General features: G+C 39.1%; 1 protein-coding gene across 3 annotated transcripts in view; it reads left to right on the top strand.

The window, feature by feature from the left end:
* The window catches only part of SOCS6 (suppressor of cytokine signaling 6), a 40,095-nt gene that overhangs the window by 729 nt on the left and 21,186 nt on the right, over positions 1-18,180 (top strand). The window contains exons 1-2 of one of the 3 annotated variants that reach the window (XM_046671714.1): positions 47-248; positions 4,396-4,581. The gene's annotated coding sequence lies outside the window, so the exon portion shown is untranslated. Of the gene's footprint in view, positions 1-46; positions 249-316; positions 672-4,395; positions 4,582-18,180 lie in introns of those variants that run through there. The other 2 variants (XM_046671713.1, XM_046671715.1) reach the window with 2 other exon arrangements.

The following is an 18,180-nucleotide window of genomic DNA, read 5'->3' as shown; positions in this document are numbered from 1 at the left end:
GGCCCGCCGGGGAGAGGCCGGGGCTCGGCGAGGCCTGGGGCGGCGGCGCGGGGCCTGCGCGTCTCCTCGGCCCACCGCCCGGCCGCTCGGCCCCTCCTCGGGCTCGGCGCTCGGGGCCCGGGGCCGGAGGGCGCGCTCGGGAGGGCCCAGGCCGCGTCGGGCCGCCGCCGACCCGGGAGGTCGCGGGGGGCCGGGAGCCTGGCTCGCTCCCGGTGAAGGCGCTTCTGGCTGTTCACGTCCTTCCATGGGTGAGGGGATTGTGGGTTTCGCGCTGCCCCTGCGACCGAGACGGGCCTTGATGTTTAATTTGCTTCAGGAGTTGGCAACTTCAGGGACACCATGGTGGCTCGTCATGTAGCAGAGCTAGTGACATTTCTCGGTGGCAGGTCCTGGCGCAAAACTTGGAATGTGTGCAGTGATCTGTATGCCACCTTACCATTGAGTCGGAATGTGAAACTTGGGGTCCCTATTCCCACGTTTTGGAATTAAGGGCCAGGTAGGGATATGTGGTGGAACTCAGGTTCCCAGGAATGACATGCATAATGTAGGATTCAGTTCTACAAATGTTTGTTGAACGTCTCCCCCTGCTAGGGCGATGTGCTGCTGTGTATGAAGACGGAGAACATAGTAATCACGACGATAACGTGAATGAGACGCAAAACGTTTCCCAAGTACGTTTTTAATTGACTGTGTTCCTGGGAATAAAGATATATTTGTAATCAAACAAGAGTAAACAGGCATCTACTTCAGGATGAAATATTGTCGCGTCTTCTCAACCATAGTAGGCATTAATTTAATTTGACTTTTTTTTAACGTCCCAACTGCCACAACATGAAATCCACTTAGCTTACTTGAATGAATGAATTTTAGAAGGAATATTTAGTGCTGTGGAGAGTCGGAGTTATTTACCAAGTTGCACAGAGAAAACCATTTGAAGTAGCCTGTGATACTTGCCCTGTGCTAATTTCGCCTCTGTCCTGTGTCACCTAGCGTGGATATGGTGAGTGTCAGAGTCTGTCCCAGCTCTAGACAAAATGTGGCCTCAACCCTTTGGTTCCAGCACCCTCCCTCATGTTTTCTTGTTGCCTTTGGGGAAGCTGGCCCATTGACCGTGGACTTCGTAAAGAAGAACATTATCTGGGCTTTGGCAAGTGCTTTCCACTGTTTGGTCTGGGTAAGGATCAGCCAGGATATTCACCTGAACCGTTACCCCTTTTAGGACTCCCTTCAGCATCTCTTTTGAAACACTGTTTCCCTTTATGATGATCTTTAGAATCTTCTGAATTGGTGGGAAGTCCCTGGCACTGCCCATTTCCGCTTCTTTTAGTGGGAAGATAGGCAGGCCTTAAGCATGGCCTCCACAGGACCCAGGGGCACACCCTCAGGTGTCACCTGGCGCCTTCCCTTAGCAGCACCTTGCAGGGAACGACAGAGGAGGGGTTGGGTGCCACTGACCAGGGGCTGGGAGGAAAAGCTCTGCTGCTGCCCTGACTGGATTCCGAGTCATTTTGTGGTCCTGCACGTTCTTTGCGTGGCTCCCTTTTTGGGGAACGGAAGCAAGTATCTTAAGTCTGCCTCATTATGTAACTTCACTATTCAGAGAAAGTTCTGGTAGTTTTCTCCATTTTGGTCAGTTTTCAGGAAACTTTTGTTACTAGTAGTATGTTTTATTTTGCTCATAGCAGTAATTGTGTGATCTCGTTTAAAAGTCATAATATACTCCCAGGAAAGAAAATGTTACATCCTTTTCTGAATTGGTGGCAATTACTGTTATTGTTCTCTGAAAAATATGCAGAAACGTCAAATGGGTCGATACACACAGCACAGAAATATGTTGAAGTTTGTAGTTAAATACTCCATGTTATTTATGAGGTCGTATAACTAATGGATGTGTATATAGTCAGGCACCACAGAAAGACATTTCAGGCAGCGATTGACCGCGTGTACGACAGTGGTCCCATTAGATTAGTACCATATAGCCTAGGTGTGTAGTAGGCTGTACCATCTAGGATTGTGTAAGTATACTCTATGGTGTTCGCACAACGACGAAATTGCCTAAGGACGCATTTCTCAGAACTATCCCTGTCGGTAAGATGGTGACTGTCTTAATAAGTGTAGGCAGGTAAGCGACCTACAGCTAAGATCATCTTTTGCTATTTTCTGTTTGTTGCATCTTTTATGGAAAGTGAAGATTGTCTAATTTAGTTCTCTTGTCCTCATCCCTAACTTCCAATTTTGAAAATGGCACATCTGTGGTGCCTGAGTACTTTTGTAAAATTATTCCTTTTACTAGGGAGAAATTTATAATACTAATATATGTCATAAAAGGTGGAATTTTCTTGTATGACTAGATTGATCGAAAGAATTGACCAGGTAGTAAAAACAGAAACAGCGGTGGGACATGTTTTAAATTGGGAGTGAGATTGTCATTAATTTTATTGTGGTTAATTTCTTATGTACCGCACGTTGGTTTAGCTACTAAGTGGCGAAGGCTTTAGAACTGACGGCACGTTTTACTGTCAACTGACTTCAAGGTCTTTGATGATCCATACGAACGTTAAATTTTACTTAGTTGAGACAGTTGTTTTTAGTTGGCTGTTTCAAGAATAGACATACTTAGATAAAGTCATTTAAGATTTCACTTCTCACGTTGCGCTCAGAGGACGTTTTGGAGGTGTTAGATCTTTAGGAAAGAGTGTATCTTACTAGTATGTGACCTTGAACACATTTTAGATTCCCTTTGAGTCCTGTTCCTCATGTGCAGCTAAAGAGGGGATAATAGTCCATCTGACAGTTATGTTGAGTATATGTTTTGTTTGAAGTAAAATCCACAGTCTTTACCGTTGGCCTCAAGATTGCTGCCTAGTTCTTCAGCTGGTCTTGAACAGCCATCTCTCTGCCTTACCAGAGAGTTATGCTCCAGCCTTTCTGTTCCTCAACATCCCAGGCTGCTTCTGGCTTCCTCATCTTTGACACAGTAGTTCTATTTGCCTAGAATGTTCTTCAGTAGCTCCTTGTCTGGTTGGTTCATTCTCAGATCTTAATGCCCAGGGTCACCACCTCAGAGAAGCCTTGCCTGACTAGTCTTCCTTATAGCTCCTTCAGTAATCCCGTCTTATCAATTTGTATGTTTCCATCATAACATTTATTACAGTCTGTAATTGTTTACTTGTTTCTCGTCTATCTCCCCACATAAGTTTCATGTGGGCAGGGTGTGGTCTGTGGTCTTTCTCTTTCTTCTCCCTAACATTCCCACGGGGGCCTGACCACTGAATAGGGATGTCGTGTACAGAAAGTGCTTGTAGTTTTTACATCGTTATCTACACATTAAAGACAAAGATATGCTGTGTAGATCTTAGAAATCCGTTGCTTAGTTATCCCTCTTGGAGCTGATCTGCTCAGCTGAATAAATTATTAGCACTAATAAGGCCAAAGTTCTTGTACTGCACGGCCCAAATAGCACCACAGAGAGAGAATTGTCTCTACCTGTAGGGCCATAACGTGTATCTGAGTTCACACACATACCCAACTGGCTGACCGCAAAGATGCACGGGCCTTCATCACCTCTGGAAGTGTAGTTATTAATAGTGTGTGGAGAGTAGCTACTCGAAAGCACATTTCCCTTGATGTTAGCTTACATAGCTTAGTAAGGTAAAAACCTCAGTTCTCTGGGACATTCTGGCATCCTTGATTATCTGATGTAGAATTAAGCAGGAGGGAAAAACTCATTTGAAGTTAGACAAGCCAGAGACCTGGGTGACGCCCATCACAACTGGTGAAGGCAGTCTTTCCTAGGGATGCAAATCTAGGTTTGAAGTTCAGCACTGTGATTTTGTAGGGTAGGTTTGTAGAATAAACTGTCTTATTTGCCTTATCTATAAAATAATAATAGTGCCTTTCTCAACATCGGTGTGAAAATTTAATAAGATAATGCATGTAAATGTATGAGTTCAGTACCTGGAATATATCAAGTGCTAATAGTAATAATTAGTTTAAAATACACTGTGATTAGTTGAAAAGAGTATTCTGGTCAGTCAGCAGCGTGTATGTAAGACTTGGTTGTTCTTGTTTAGGAAGCCCTGTATGGGGAAAGGGTGAGAGACCAAAGGGACAAGGAAAACGGGAATACAAGAGGAAGGAGAATGGGAGTCTGTGGAAGTGTTAACGGTGGGGCTGCTAGAATTGTGAGGATTGCGATGGCTGCAGTGTGAGCAGCCACTGGATTCTTGGTGCTGGCTCGTTGCAGTTGGTTGGTGGGAGATCTGGAACAGAAAAGGTGCTTCACTTGACCTTCTGCAAGGCCTTGCCCTCTTGTTTTCATACTCTTTGTTTTAATGTTATTTTGTCACTCTTAACAGCCATCACACTGAAATTTTTTCTTAAAATTATTAAAAGGGTACCACACTTGGACACTATGTTCGGGGCACGGTGACTATTCCATTGTCCCTGGAGCAGACTCTTGAGTAATAGAGGAGAAAGAAGAGAAGACCAAAGTGCTCTGAAGGCCTGGGAGACAGACAGTTACCTGAGCATCAGGAAGCCGTGAAGGTGTCGCTGTGCCATCCTGAAATTTTCCAACAGGTAAATTCAGTCATCGGAAGAGGCATCTGTCTATATACAGCAGTTTAATGACACTTGAGATTATATTTAATATACATGGTTGTGTTTAAAGTATCTCTTTTAAGAAGGCAGAGGAATAGGTGGCTCCCATTAGATAAGATTTCCATCAAAAACAGTTTTAAGGGTTTAATGTTATTCTTTAGAACTGTTTAGAAAGTATTCACCAAGTGGTCTGGATAGCCTCTTCTTTGATGCTGCTTATGGTTGTACTTGTCATGATAGACATTATTCTGGCCACACCAGTGACGTGCTGGATGGGCGAAGCAACAGGGTTGATATGCTTTTAAAGGAAGATGAGTTCTCACTGGTAGACTTGTTACTTTATCTGATTTTCCTTTCAGTGTTTATAATTATGAAGGTGTTTGCTATTAAAGTTTAATTTTGGTTTTTAAAGGAAATATTGTCATCCTTTGGTCAATAGTCATTTTTGTCTATTGGCATTGCTTTTTTTTTTTTTAAAGGTTGGCACCTAACATCTGTTGCCAATCTTCTTTCTTTTTTTCTTCTTCTTGCCAAAGACCCCCCACCCCACCCCAGTACATAGTTGTGTATTCTTGTTGTGAGTGCCTCTGGTTGTGCTATGTGGGATGCCCCCTCAGCATGGCTTGATGAGCGGTGCCTAGGATCTGAACCGGTGAAACCCTGGGCCATCGAAGCGGAGTGTTTGAACTTAATGACTTGGCCAGGGGGCCGGCCCCCCTGACTTTGCTTTTAAAGTAACAGATACATATATACTTAGAGAATAACATTATTACCAAATATCACAGTCTGTCAGAATATGTAAGCATGTACTAAACATAGAATTATATTAGGATTTTAGTGGTTTTATACGTTTGCAGAATTACTGCATTTAGAATTAGATCTTTTTGATTATTGACCAGCTTTGTCCTTATCCAGGTGATGAGAAAATGGAGACTAAGAGTGGTTCCATAAGCTGCCCAGAGTCACACACCTCATCACTAGCAGATTTCAGAATGCAGTCTGATGTATGCACCTCTTCTTGCCGTTGATGCGAGATGGTTTCATTTCCTTATGAGAGCTGGGGAGTTTGAATTTGTGTGTCTTCATGGAGGATTTCACAGTTGAATCGGCTTTTGGAGGGTGACCCATATTTTATTGGGAAGAGCTATAGGCAGCAGGGACAGTGCCTCAAACAGGCTGAACAGCAGGAGCTATACCATCCATCTAGAGATTCTTTTCTCCTCTTTCCTAAGTGCAGTTACCTGTTTTCTTTTTCTTAGTTTACCTCCTAGAAAGGTGAAGAGTTTGTGTTTTTCTTTTTGGGACTTTGCATGTCAGAAAATGTCTATATTCTAAATAATTTGATTTATAGTCTGTGTATAGAATTCTAGGTTAATGTTAATGTCAGGATAAAGCAGATTATGCTGCAGTGACAGATTAACTTTGAAATCTCAGTGCATAAATAAAGGGTTATTTCTTGCTTTCGCCAAGTCTGCTGCAGGCCTGCTGCAGGCTCCTCTGGCATCTTCCTTTGGATCCAGTCTGCTTTCACCTGCACTTCCCCAGCACATCACTCCATGGCTCTAAGTTACTACAGTAAATGCAAAAGAGAGCTGAGAGCTCACAAGCTGGCACTTAAATATTTGGCCAGAGGTGACACATGTCACTTTTGCTCAATGTCCATTGGCCAGAACCGGTCATGTGGCCCTGCACGGATGCTGAGAAATGTGGAGGTGCACAAGAAGAGTCACTGACTGTAAATGTGTGCCATACTGGAAGTAGATTTTCTCTTGAAGTTTTGAAGGCGTTGCCCACCAGCTTCCAGCTTTCCGTGTTACTATTAAGTCGACTGCCATCTGTTTCCTGATCATTTGCATGTAATTTTTTTCTCTTTCTGGAAGCTTTATAGTACCTTTGTATTATCTCCTAAATTTTAAAATTTCATGTACCTGATGATTATTTTTTCTTCTTTGGGTGTACTGAGCATTTCATGGATCCTTTTAGTCTGTAAACTTGTGTTCTTCAGTTCTGGGAAAATTTTAAAATTTCTTCCCCTTCATTTTTTTTTTTTTTTTTCCTGGCTGAAGCTCTTCTTTGTTGGATGTTGGACCCCCTGCATTGATATATTAATTTTTTTTAGTTTTTTCCTCAATTTTTCAAGTCAATTTTTTGGGGGGCTTCTTTTCTTGGGAGAAAATTTCCTTGGGAGAAAATTTCCTCAGGTTTTCTTCTATGAATTTTTAATTTTGATTCTAAGAGTTTTGTTTTCTAACTGTTCTCCTACCACTTTGTAAAATAAATCGCATCTGACTCTTCTTTCCGATTGGTGATACCTTTTCTTAGCCTTGCTTTTTGTTGCCTTCCCTTCCACAGGCTTGGATTTCAGCTTTCTCCAGTCTGGTTAAGCCAGTTAACACTGTTCTCATCTGCTGTCGTTTGCTTCCCAGTTCTCGTTGTCCTTGTGTTTTTTGAGGATAGAGGAGATAAAGAAGTACGTTTCATCAGTGGCTCATCCAAAGTTTTTTTGTTCTTTTTAATAGTTTTTGTTTGTTTTGCTATCATCAGTGAATATTAAAGCCTTTTACTCTGAGGGAAACCCACATCTAATTTTGCTTTAAATAAAGGTTTTCAGTTAGTGCTGTCATGAAGCCCCTCTATGTCACCGAGTTCTGTGTAACTTAATTATGAAATGCCTGCTGATCTGTAGTGGGTAACATGAGTTATTTTAAGTTAGGTTATTTTAAAAGCATCAAGAGATCCCATGTTTAGCCACCTATAGTAAGTTGCTTTTGACAATTAAGTTGTTATTTTATGATGCATATAAGCTTTTCCATTTTGTAAGATTTGTATGATTTGCTTAATAGGGGTATATTACTAATTTGAATAATTATCCCTCTGCAGGATCCCCTTTATCTTAAATACTTAATGAATGAGGTTTATGTTTGCTGTTAATATACATTTAATAAATCTTATGTGGATTACTTTTTGTATCCCAAATCTGCTATTCTTAATTTGGGTGTACTTAAAGAAAATGAAGAAAAGACTATTTTAACTGAAAGCTCATATTCTCTAATGCAAACTGAGTGAAAAAATCTTATGTGTTCTCTGCAAAAGCATTTGAATAATTGACAAATTGCTTTTTAAATTGGAGCTTTTGTGTTAAGACTTAACACTGAGAGCCATCAAAGCAATTGTATTACTTTTCAGTTTTTGTGTGCATGTTGCTTTTAGAAGCTAAAAATTTTTGCTTTAGCAGTTCAATATATTTAAGAGATTTTATGTATAAACAAATTAGTTTAAATTTTGAAGACTGAAAAGTAATGAAGGAAATTCATCATTGTACTATTTGCTATAGCACCCCTGCTCCAGAATAAAAACCAAAACAGATCTTTGGACCGTACTTAATTGTTAGTAGTTTGTCACAAATTCTCAAAGGATAGTATCTACTCTGTAGTTTAACCAGTGAGGTCCTACTTGCTGATAGGCAGTGAAAGTGGTAGGATTGTTTAGGGAATTTGCCATGTTTTTAGCTAAAACCTTAGTAAGTGCTCAGAAAGGTATAAAAATGTATACATTAGAAATTTAATACATACATACATAAAGACAGTGATGAATTAGTATATAAATGTACTACTTTTTAAATCCAACATGTTAAAATCTGAATTAAAAAATTAAAGAGTAGGTTTATTTCATTAATCAATTCTTATCAGCCAGCTCTATTAACATTTCAGATGATTAAATTTATGAACATTTGTTTCATATTCAATTTAATAGGAATGTATTGAACACAGTTTTAGGAAAAGATGCTTATAAATATTCACGTAAATCTTCTCTGCAGGTTAAATTTCTAAGTCTCTGCATATTTTATTTTCATTGAATCAGGTAGTTTTAGAGCTGGACATGCTTTAGAGATCAGCCTCTATTTTATATGGGAACACTGAGACTCAGAAGATTCACGCAGTGTCACACAGCAAACTTAGTGCTACCCTATATTTTTGTGTCAGTAGCCTACAAAGTGGGACTGAATCACTTGAAAATTTATTAGAGCTTTTGCTGTAATTAGAAGTTTATTTTTAATTTATAAAATTTTAAATTTTATGGCAACTTTAAGTCCATTTTTCTTATCTTTAAATTTCTTTATCCACCTTTGTAGCCATGCAAATATTTATATTGCTTTCTAAAATAAAGCTTATTGTGCTGAGATCTAGAGGCTCTAAAGGAAGTCGAAGCAATTCTGCGACATTTGCTATGTTTAATTTATTTGTATTTGCATGTTGTTGTCAGGAACTGTGAAGAGTTGGAGATTTTTCCCTATGTGCAAGCTAATAAGTTAGCCTGAAATAGTTTCATGGTTACTGCCAGAAGACATGAGAGTCCTGGGCTGGAGATAAAGGACTTTATTATTCAGGGTAGTATTAGCAGCCAGTGTCAGCATTTGTGCTAGTTCCCTGAGCACCAGTGCCATGTTGAGAAAAGACTGTAGGGGGCCGAAGGAGAAATCAAGGAAACTAATTAGTAGGCTATTGCAGTAATGCAGGTGAGATAGGACAGTAGCTTGGACCAGTGTGGTGGTAAAAAGTGATGGGATTCTCTGTATATTTTGAAGATGGCTGAGATTGGGATCTTGTGACATACTGAATGTGGAGTATGAGAGAATGAGAGGAGCCATGGATGATTCCACAGCTTTTGATCTGAGCAGTTGGAAGAATGGAGTAGCCATAAACAAAAGTGGGAAAGACTGCAAGAAGAGCAAGTCTGGGGTAGCGTGAAAGAGATCCAAGTTTTGTTTTGAACTTGTTAAGTCTCGGATATCTATAAGACACAAAGTGGCAATGTCAAGACAGGGAATTGACTACAACTAGGCTAAATTAAGAGAAATTTGAGGGTGGATGACACATGGATGTTATTTAAAGCATGAGGATGAGTGAAGTCATTGAAGGGCATAAGTGTAGCTGGAAAAGAAATGAGCAACATCTGGGTGCTGGGGTACTCCAACATTAAGAGACTGGAGGCAGAGTAGTATGAGAAGGAGTGATCAGCTGTGTCCAGCGCTGTTGATAGAGCATCTTAGATGAGCGCTGAGAATTGATGCTGGATTTGCAGTGTGGACGTCATTAGTGAACTTGACGAGCAGTTTCTGTGTAGTGGTAGAGCAGGCCTCTGGTGTGAGTTTAAGAGAAAGTGGGAGAAAGGGAATTGTGGACTGCAAGTATGCATGATTCTCCCATGGTGTTTTGTTGTAGAAGGGATTAAAGAGAGAGAACCATCACTGGTGGGAAAAGTGTGCTCAAGACAAGTTTATGAGAAGTGACATTTTTAGGAGTGACCCAGTAGAGAGGGAAATTGTTGGGAAGTGAAGGAGGTCAAGTACGCAAGTGGAGTGGTGCCTTTAGAAAGGTGCGTGGATCTGTAGAGTAACTGGATGGAAGTAAATATGGAAAGTGGGTAGATGTAGTGTTGAAATCTGAAGTTTTCTTCTGATTTTAATTTAATTTTCTCAGTGAAATAGGAAGATGGGGGAGTAAGTGTTATAGCTGTGAGGAAATATGTGAAATGGTCGGCAAGGAAAGTGAGAGTGAAGGGACCAGGGAGATGTGGCTTGATTTCTGGGTGATGGTAAGGCTCCATCTGAGGTTCATGGTCATAGCTATAAGTGAGACCAATCAGAGTGGTTATGTGTTCCTCCAGCCGCCTTCCCCTGTAAGGAGCAGGCGTGGTGTAGGCAGAATTGGCTTTAACTAATGTTGTGGTTTTGCCAAGAGAGTTATTCAGAGTGACAGTGCGGGAAGGGAATTGAGAGTATATGCTAGGAAATTATTATGACTAATCATGCAATGTCAACTAAGTATAGAGGGAAGAGGGTCGTTGAAAAGCTGGCGGGGTTATTACTCTTCAGTCATTTAGACTGAATATTTCAGGCCAGTCCCCGACTACATATACACCAAACAAAATGAAATGTCAGATTTGCAAAATTTATTTGGGTATAGTGAGGAGAGGAGGAGGCTGTTTAGGTTCTAATAAAACAAAAATAATGCAATATTCTTATCTGTTGATTTATTTTTTTGTTTGGCGGTCATGGTGTACCTGGAAGCCAAGAAAAGGCCTTGCATTTTGCTTTAACCTGATGGATTTACTCAGCCAGTCCCTTTGAAAAAGTAACTTAAGAAAAAGCAGGCTCACAGACTTTATTCTTATAAAAACACTCCATGTTTATTGTAGAGTATTTTGAAAATAAATATTGAAAATCATATTTACAAAGACTTCTGCAATCCAGTTGACAGTTATGCTGTGTTTCTTTCTGGCCTGGTTTTCCTCCCTATTCTTTCTACATAATCAAGACCACGCTTTACATACGATTTTGTTTCCTGTGTTTTTGCATTTAACAAATGAACAATATGAACTTTTCCCTCATGTTATTTATAACTCTGTATAAATATCAGTTTTAGTGGTTCCCTAAATTTCCATTGTGTAGATGTGCCAGAATTTTGTTTACAGTTCTCATACTGTGGAAATTAAAATGTCTCTGATTTTTAAAATTTGAATTGACTTTTTGTCATATATAATAATACAAGGGCCATTGTTATGCTTTAGTTTCACGTTATTTCTTTAAGATTTATAAAAATAGCATTTTTTGGTCAAAGACTGAATATTTTTAAGAGTTGCCTATAGCATGTTATCTTTTACAACTATATTAAGACATTTCAAGTAATGAATATCATCATTAGAAAATCTTTGCTGATTTGACTTGTGAAAAATCATTACTATTTTAATTTGTATTTCTTTGATTATTATGACGGTCAGTATTTTTCTGTGAATATGTTGGGCCCATTGGTTATCCATCTGGAAAAATGCAAATTAATCCCTCCCTTATACGTAAATCAATACTAGATTAATCAAGGACTTACATGTGAAATTCAAAACTTCGATACTTCTATAGGAGATACAGGAGAATTTATGCTTTAGTATCAGAAAGACTTCTTGAGACAATAGAAGAGGCAAACAATAGACTAACAAATTCAACTAAAGTAAGATGAGAAACTTCTGTTTCTCGAGGTACCACAAAAAGCATAAAAAGTCCAGGCACAAGTATTATACAGCTGTAGAAGAAAGAAAGTCCATGGTCTGTGTGAACTGACGCAGAGTGATGTCTCGGGGTCTGAAATGTGTCTGCCCTATCACAGATCTTTTCATTATCTGTATTTATTTATTTATTTATTTTCTTTTTCTTTTTTTTTTAATTGAGTTAATGATAGGTTACAATCTTGTGAAATTTCCGTTGTACAGTAATGTTTGTCATTCGTGTTGTAGGTGCACCACTTCACCCTTTGTTCTCACCCCCCACCCCACCTTTCCCTGGTATCCACTAAACTGTTCTTAGTCCATAATTTTAAATTCCTCATATGGGTGGAGTCATACACAGATTGTCCTTCTCTAGCTGGCTTATTTCACTTAACATAATTCCCTCAAGGTCCATCCATGTTATTGCAAATGGAATGATTTTGTTTTGTTTTACAGCTGAGTAGTATTCCATTGTATATATGTACCACATCTTCTTTATCTATTCGTCTGTTGATGGGCACTTAGGTTGCTTCCATGTCTTGGCTATTGTAAATAATGCCGCAATGAACATTGCGGTGCATAGGACTTTTGGGATTGCTGACTTCAAGCTCTTTGGATAAATACCCAGTAATGGGATGGCTGGATCGTATGGTAGTTCTATTTTTAATTTTTTGAGGAATCTCCATACTGTTTTCCATAGTGGCTGCACCTTCATGATCTGTATTTAGCCATGCATTTTAATCATTTTTCCCACAATAAGGAAAAAAGAAAAGAGTTTAAAAGCCAACCCATTTTACATTGCCTTCAGCAATGTATGAGAGTTCCAGTTTCTCTACATTCTTGCCAACACTGGGTCTTGTCATTCTAGTGGGTGTGTAGTGGTATCTCATTGTCGTTTCAATTTCATATTTTCCTAATGACTAGTAATATTAAGTGCCTTTTCATGTGCTTTTTAGCCATTTTAGTAAAAGGTTTATTTGGCTCTTTTTGCCATTTTAGAAATCAGATTGTACTATTTTTCAGTTGTGGGAGTTCTTTATGTATTCTGGGTGCAAATCTTTTCTCAGATATAGGATATGTAAATTTTTGCTCCCAGTCTGTAGCTTTTCTTTCTCTCAATGATGTGTTTTGGAGCACAAAAGTTTGTAATTTTTATGAAATCCCAGAGTTCAATGGTTTTCATGAATAAGTTTCTCAGTTGTTTTTGCTGTTAGTTTATCTCCATAGTGGTGGAATGGTTGCTTTTGACAGTTTGGCCAGCTTTTTAGTTACTTTTGTCAGCCCCCTCATTCCATCATGCCAGAAGTAAACCCCCCTTGGTATGTCCTTTTTTTAATTCCCATTTTCAGATGGGGAAACTGAGGCTTGATGCCCAGGGTCATTAGAAATGGTGCCTGGGATTTGCAGTCAGGCAGTGTTGCTCCAGAGTCTGTGCTTTTAATCACTAGGCTCTGTCCTCCCCTGCCCCATCTAATGTTAGTACAATCAGAGAAGATGGTAGTTTCTGGATCATGTACCAAGGGTTAGCCTTGGGTCTGTTACTTGGCAACTTCCTTTGTTACTTTGGGCAAATTGTTAAACTTTCTAAGATTTAGGTTGCTCTTTCATAAAATGGAGATAAAGATAGTTCCTTCCAAACAGACTTCTTATTATAAGGATTCAAGAAGGCTGATGTATGTATTTTAGTACGTAGTAACCTCCCATTGGGTGGCGGTTGTGTTGGTATTAGTAATAGGATAGAATAGTGGCAGAAGCAGTAGTGACGAGAAACCTCCCTTCTTCCTCTTCGTATGATCTTTCCTCTGAATGATGATAGCATCCTCAACATGCTGCTTTTACAGCCATTCTCATAGTCTTCTGCAAATATTTGCTTACTCATGTTCGGTACTAGAATCCAAGGTCCTGAGGGTGAGGATTTTATCTTTCATCTCTGTGTTTTTACTATGACTTGCAGTTATCTCCTTATACCTTTCAAGGAACGGCAGTGTTTTATCTGTGTCAAGACAAGAATGTGACCTGGAGTGATGAAAAAGGCAGGAGAGGGAGGCAGAGAAAGAGGTGGGCATAAGTTAAGGAAACTTAGGGGCATTGTAGTGGGTGGTGAGAAGCACTTGGTGTGTGGGGTGAACTCAGGGGTGCCACGGTGGCTAGGTGTCAGTGATTTGACTGGATGAGGGGTTTATGCCTGGTGTCCACAGGGAGCAGAGCTGCCAGAAGAGTCTCGAGTTGTGAATAGGGAAGCAAAAGACTGAAATATGAGAATGACTTCCTATGAAATGTGAAGTATGACGGAACGAGGGAAGATGTGAAGGGCAAGACTGTATTGTGAGATGAGAACCTAGGAAGAATCGGGAATAGTTTGGGAAGGTTTAGGGAGGTGGATTAGGAAAAACTGCTGAGACCTTTGACCCTGAGAGCGACAGAGTCCTGCTTTTCATGATATCAGGTGGCGGAAACACACATTCTTTTCCTAGGCTGTCTTATTTTCTTTTGTTAAGTGTTGAGTGGGCTAGTTGTTCTATAGTAAAGTAAAACCTGCTTGATTGTTACAGAAAGATCTAATATGGAAAATATGTCTGTTGGGCTTCCTAATCCCTTTTTCCTATTCACTAGAGGTGTAATCACCGATACTTGGATATTCTTTGAGACATTTGCTGTAAAGCTTAGGCGTATAAATGTATACACAAATGGGATCATATTTACATTTTGTTGTGTAGTTTGCCTTTTTCCAACAATGTATCTTAAATCTCTTTCTTTATCTACATAATATTCCATTATATTGATAGATTATAATTTATTAAACTAGTCCACTGATTTTTGATGTATATTATTATTGTTATTTCCTAATATTTAGGTTAATTCCACATTTTTACCGAAATGCATTATGCATGAAAGTCTTGTGTAGTGATTAAGTGGGCTCATTCTTTAGAATCAGTTGTGTGATTTTAGGCAAACTCCTTAATCTCTGCCTCAGCTCCCGTGTCTATGCAATGGGAATGTTACTATTGTTATGTTGTTACTCCTACTGTTAGCTACAGTATATATAGCCTAATACATGCTAGCATTGTTGTAAGGATATCACGTATATTAACACATTTAAACCTCACAACTAACTTGAGTGGCTGATACTTTTATTTCTAAGATCATACAACTGTTAAATGGTTGAGCCAGGATATACATGAACTCTTGCATTCTGGTTCAGAGGAGTGCCTCCCACTGTTATACTGCTTTGTGTGTAGTCCTGAATTTACAGGGTTATAAAGATTAAATAAGACATAGTATATTCAGAAGGCTTAAAACCAAGGCCCAGCAGATATTAGGCCAATATGTGGCCTGTCTTTACCAATAATAGGCCAGGACTAAGTACGTGATCGAGTAATGTTAGCTTTTTTTTAGTGCTGTGAGAATCATTTTCCGTATGTTCTTGTTTTGGGCATAAGTATATATCAAAAAGATAAATTCCTAATGGCATAGTTACTTGGTTAAAGCATATGTGAATTTGAAATTTTGATAAATATTTTCAAATAATCTTCCACAAATTTTACCCCAATTTACACTTCAGCAATTAGTTATGAGTGCTCAGTTTCCCATGCCCTTGCCAACGTTGTTATTGATTTAACTTTTCAAACTAGTAGGTGAAAAGATATTATCTTGTTTTGTTTTGAGTTTCCTTTCTAGTGAATTTTTAAAGTTGAGATAGAGTTTACATTGAAACTCACCCTTAGAGTGTAGTCTGTTGAGTTTTAACAAATGCCATTAGTCATGTAACCACCACCACAATCGAGATACAGAACAGTTCCCATCACCCCGATTTCCTTTAATTTCTCTGTGATGAATGAATTGAGAGTCTGCTAGGGTGTTGGTTGGCCACTTGAATTTGTTTTCTCGCTCTTTGGCTCACCTGATTTCTTGCTTGTTTTCTTGCCTTTCTTCCTTGTTGTCGTTCTTTGTGTGTGAACTGTCCCTTTGTATCTTTTGCCCATTTGTTTATAAGATCACTTGCCTTTCTCTTACTGATTTCTAAGAGCACTGTCTGTGTTACAGATATTGATCCTTTGTCGTATGTGTTTGCATTGGTCCTTCAGTTTATCTTTTGGCTTATTTATTCCATTCTTTTGGCTGTTCAGAAATTTTAAATTTTGCATTGTTGGATTTGTCAATTTTCTATTACGGATTCAAGGTTTTATTTTATGCATAGAAAGACTTTCTGCACTGCAAGGTTTTTTTAAAGACTTTTCTCCAACTTTTTTTTTTTAAGGTTTGCCTATATGATACTTCTGGAATTTATTTTTATGTAAGAAATAAAGTAAAACTCTTGCTTTCCCCACCAGTCCCAAATGGTAAGCCAGTCTACTCATCATCATTTCTTGAATAATCTGTCTTTCTCCCAAAAGTTTAACATCTCTTAGTCACATACCCTTTTCATATATGTCTTCGTCTGTCTAGTCTTTTTTCCCTTCCAGTTTTAAGCTGTTACAGTATGTTTTATATCTTACGTAAGTCATTCTCCCTCATTTGTCCTTTAGAATTTTTCTTACTCTTTTGATTGTTTATATGTCAAAGTTAACTTCAATATCATTTTGTCAGGGTTTCTTGCAAAAACATAATTGATATTTTCTTGGGATCTTGTGTTAATATTTTGACAGGATTAAAACTGTTTTATCTAAGCATAAGATGTGTCTTTCTGTATATGTATATCTGTACAATCCCCTGAGGAGTTTTAAAGTTTTTCATGTCATTCTGGACATTTTAAAAATTAATTTCATCTTTTTTGAAACTATTATAAATAGAACCTAGACTTTTATTATATTTTCTATTAGCTTTTGGAATATAGAATTACTAGTTTTTTTTGAGGAAGATTAGCTCTGAGCTAACATCTGCTGCCAATCCTCCTCTTTTTTGCTGAGGAAGACTGGCCCTGAGCTAACATCCATGCCCATATTCCTCTACTTTATCTGTGGCACACCTGCCACAGCATGGCTTGACAAGCGGTGCTGGGTCCGCACCCGGGATCCAAACTGGTGAACCCCGGGCCACTGAAGCAGAACATGCGAACTTAACTGCTGCACCAGCAGGCCAGCCCCACGAATTACTAGTGTTTTTTCAATTGAGGTAACACTGGCTCATAACATTATATAAATCTCAGGTGTACATGATTATATTTCGATTTCCGTGTAGACTACATCCTGTTCACCACCCAAAGACTAATTACCATCCATCACTGTACACGTGTGCCCTTTTACCCCTTTCAACCGCCCTCCTCCTCCTCCTTTCCCCTCTGGTAACCACCAGTCTGTTCTCTATCTGTGTGTGTGTGTGTGTGTGTGTGTGTGTGGTTTTTATCTTCCATATATGAGTGAAATCACACGGTATTTGGCCTTGTCTGTCTGACTTATTTCGATTAGCATAATAGCCTCAAGGTCCATCCGTGTTGTCACAAATGGCAAGATTTCATCTTTTTTTTTTTTTTATTAAGGTTATAAAGTTAACATCCTTGTGAAGTTACAGTTGTACATTATTGTTAGTCATGTTGTAGGTACACCACTTCACCCCTAGTACCCTACCCCCACCCCCCTTTCCCCTGGCAACCACCGATCAGTTCTCTTTGTCCATATGTTAACTACCACCTATGAGTGGAGTCATACAGAGTTCGTCTTTCTCTGTCTGGCTTATTTCACTCAACATAATACTCTCAAGGTCTATCCATGTTATTGTGAATGGGACAACTTTGTCCTTTTTTATGGCTGAGTGGTATTCCGTTGTATATATATACCACTTCTTTATGCAATCATCAGTTGCTGGGCACTTAGGTTGGTTCCATGACTTGGCTATTGTGAATAATGCTGCGATGAAGATAGGGGTGCATGGAGCTTCTGAAATTGCTGATTTCAGGTTCTTAGGATATATACCCAGTAGTGGGATGGCTGAGTCATAAGGTATTTCTATTCTTAACTTTTTGAGGAATCTGCATACTGTTTTCCATAGTGGCTGCACTAGTTTGCATTCCCACCAACAGTGTATGAGGGTTCCCTTTTCTCCACAGCCTCTCCAACATTTGTCACTCTTGGTTTTGGATATTTTTGCCATTCTAACAGGTGTAAGGTGATATCTTAGTGTAGTTTTGATTTGCATTTCCCTGATGATTAGTGATGATGAGCACCTTTTCATGTGTCTATTGGCCATCCGTATGTCTTCTTTGGAGAATGTCTGTTCATGTCCCCTGCCCATTTTGTAATTGGGTTATTTGATTTTTTATTGTTGAGTTGTGTGAGTTCTTTGTATATTATGGAGATTAACCCTTTGTCGGATAAATAACTTGTGAATATTTTTTCCCAATTAGTGGGCTGTTTTTTTGTTTCAATCCTGTTTTCCCTTGCCTTGAAGAAGCTCCTTAGCCTGATGAAGTCCCAGTTATTTATTCTTTCTATTGTTTCCCTCCTGTGAAGGGTTATGGTGTCCGAAAAGATTCTTTTGAAGCTGATGTCAAAGAGTGTACTGCCTATATTCTCTTCTAGAAGACTTATTGTTTCAGGCCTAACC

Source organism: Equus quagga, chromosome 9 (assembly GCF_021613505.1).
Source record: "Equus quagga isolate Etosha38 chromosome 9, UCLA_HA_Equagga_1.0, whole genome shotgun sequence".
Lineage (NCBI taxonomy): Eukaryota > Metazoa > Chordata > Mammalia > Perissodactyla > Equidae > Equus > Equus quagga.
The sequence above is the reverse complement of the archived record's forward strand: the minus strand, read 5'-3'. Positions and strand labels throughout refer to the sequence as shown.